Genomic DNA, 3,375 nt, shown 5'->3' with positions numbered 1-3,375 from the left:
TTTTTTTTTTTTTTTTTTTGTACAGAATGTTGGATTTCGCTTTTCGGAAATTCTTTTTACTTAAAAATTTATAGGTTAAAACTAGCAATAGATCAAGTTCAATATGTGTTTATAAATCTAAATTAAATTAAAACGATTCACTTTGTAGGATTTTCAGTGGATGAAATTTCTATATAAAAATATTTTTTTTAATATAAAAAAAAATACTTAATTAAAAAAAATACTTAATTAAAAAATATTTAAGAAATATAATAAATATTTTGATAATAAAGGAAAATTAGAAAATAAATGAGAAATAATAAAAACAAAATATTTAGAATAAAATATTTTATTTAATAAAATAACAATTTAACGCATAATAAAATTTATATAAAAATAATCTCTTTTTTTTCTCTCTTTCTTTTTCATTAAATTTTTAAAGAAAGAATTAAATTTATTATTCAAGACATCAATCAGACAATGAACAGATGGTATCCAGACATATATGCATAGATAACTTAGGATAATACTGCAAAGACAATACCGTTTTTTAAGAAAAAATTTATTGACTATTTGCCTTCTATATTTAGAAACAATTCACCATAGTTGAAATATTAATATTCTTTTATATTCTATCTTATTATCTGAGACGACTTTTATAGCTATGTATCGGCAATTAAATTATTCTATCTGAAAAAAAATGCAAACATGTGCAGAACATTTTTGGGAAAATAACGGATTTGTCAATGGCATAGTCTTTGAACTCATTCTAGAGAACTTTCTATGATTTGGAGTACCGCTCAATCAGGAGGTTAGTTCTCAACGTTATTGGATACTTTTGCACCTCTATTGAAGATCCGCAAATTCACAAATGGAACATGGCAGGGACTTCAGAGGGTACCAGTCTGAGGGAGAATCCTTAAAAGCTTGCAAAAACTTCAAGAAGGAAGAATCACAAAATCAGAACCACAAGAACTTCAGAATTATAAAATCAGGACTACAAAAACATCGAAACTACTATCGGAAAAATTATCATAACAAGAAGAATACAAGTCTTTGAACTTCGAACTTTAATGACAGTAGAACGTTATTGGTATATGGACTTTGATCTTTGATCATCTAGTGAATTAAACTTGTCAATAACAGATTTTGTAATAATTTTATTATTATATTCCATAGCTTCAGGAACGGATTGAATCTAACATTTATAATATAAGTAATTGGTACTTAAACTATTTGAAGGTTAAGTAATATATGTGGTACAAATTTTTATTCTAGTGGTTAAAAATCGATATAAAGAGGATTTCAAACCATAAAATAAGATTGAATATATTAGAAAAATGTTTTACAACATTTTCCTATGCGTAAAAAATTCGTTTTCTGTTATTCTGCTAAAGTCAAAATTGTCGAGGAAGAATTGATTCGAGAAATCGTATACGATGATATTTTCTATTATGTTTCCGTGGAAGCAATTCCCAATTTCCGAAAAGAACATTTTCGCGTAGAAATCATCAGATCCTCGTTAATTGCGCAGGAAATAATATAAAATTTTTTTTATTCTTGTGTGAATTATATAATAAGAATATAATTACGTATATAATAGGACTATGTTAATATATATTGTATGAATCAGGACTATATTAAAAAATTATATTATATAATGTATGATGTAATTTTTGTGAATAATTGTAATAAATTTTTTCGCTTTATTAGAATATATATTCTTATAATTATTTTTAATTATACTTGATATAAAAAAATTATTTCAAATAAATTTTATTACTATAATTAATAAAAAATTAATATGCTATTATTTAAAAAAAAATAATTGTAATAAAAATATTTATATAATAAAAAAATCTGAAATCTTTTGAATTTTAAATGATTGGATGAATATTTAATTTAATATTAAATGAATATTTTTATCCGAATAATATAAATATATAAATATTAACTAATATAAATATGATTAATATTTATTTTTAAATGTAATTGAAATAAATTTAGAATAAAATATGGAATATAATATTTAAAGTATAAGTAGATTTTAATTAAAAATGATAATATGATGTGATAAATTTGTCGCACAATAAAGACAATTTTAAAATAATAATAATAAAAAAAAAAAGTTATATAATTTCTGTTGTTCGAAACGAGAGCATAGGCAGAATGGAAGACAAAGGAGACAGGTGTCAAGGACGACATCGAGAACCCTCGAAAGCGTTCGCGATCAATCGTCACAGGTTTATCTCTATTTCGCTAGACTGCATTCTTGACTTACGATCGAAGCTGTGCCAGCAGATCGATGAGCATCTGAGAGATAAACAGCGGAAAAATATGGAGAAATATGGACGAAAAATCGAGAAAATTTGAAAACCAAGATATGTATTCTAATATTTTTACACATATATTAAATATTTATATTATATTTATCATATTACATATGCATGTTTCGTTTGATAGAATATTTTTTATCAATATATTTATTTATTTTATGTCAATTGAAAAAAAATATTTCATAAAATTAAACGTCCATACGAAGATGAAGAAATTTGTATAATTTCAAAAATGATAAATCTCAATTTTTTGATAGCGAATGATTTACTTGTGACAGGTGAAAAAATGAAAATTGAAGAACAGTTAAAAAATTATGAAAGTTATAAAACAGCTTGTGTATTCTATAAAATTAAGAATCGGTTTTCGCAGTTGAAATTTTTTCGAAAAAGTTGAAATTGAACGTACACTCAGAGAAACAAAAGAACACGAAGCGAAAATATTGTTTATAAAAAAAAATGTTAATCCGTGTATCTCGTATTATTCATCGCAAATTTTGCAAATAAACTTTGATTATCCAATTTACAATAAAATCATTAATTAAATATTATATTTCATGATACATGTATGTTTTATCTTGCAATATATTGAAAAAATAATTGCAGATTATATTTAATTTTAAATTTTTAATTACTATTATTCCTTTCTATTTTCATTTTTTCAATTGCACATTAGTTTCCAACCAATTTTGATTTTCATTGTGTTAATTATTCGTTTATCGTGGTGGAGGTATTTTAAGATATTTTATTCGAAAGCTTGAAATATGACATTTGCAAAGATATAATCATATTCTTTTTCTTTTTTCCGTAACAGACATTCACAAATTCATTTCGTCAGATGATAAAGGTTGAAGTGATCTTGGTCGAGGATTCCCAAAGAAATAGAGGACTTTCAGGAACCAAGCAGCTCAAGCAAACACGAATATTGTAAATTAAAATTCATATCTTTTTGTTGCTTCCTCTGAAGATATAGTTTTAGATAGTAATGTTTTTATATTTCTTTTAATGGTTATTCAATGTTCATTATCTTATTATTTTTAAATCTTTAATACACATTATTATA

This window comes from Apis dorsata, unplaced genomic scaffold, assembly GCF_000469605.1.
Source record: "Apis dorsata unplaced genomic scaffold, Apis dorsata 1.3 scaffold_74, whole genome shotgun sequence".
Lineage (NCBI taxonomy): Eukaryota > Metazoa > Arthropoda > Insecta > Hymenoptera > Apidae > Apis > Apis dorsata.
The sequence above is the reverse complement of the archived record's forward strand: the minus strand, read 5'-3'. Positions refer to the sequence as shown.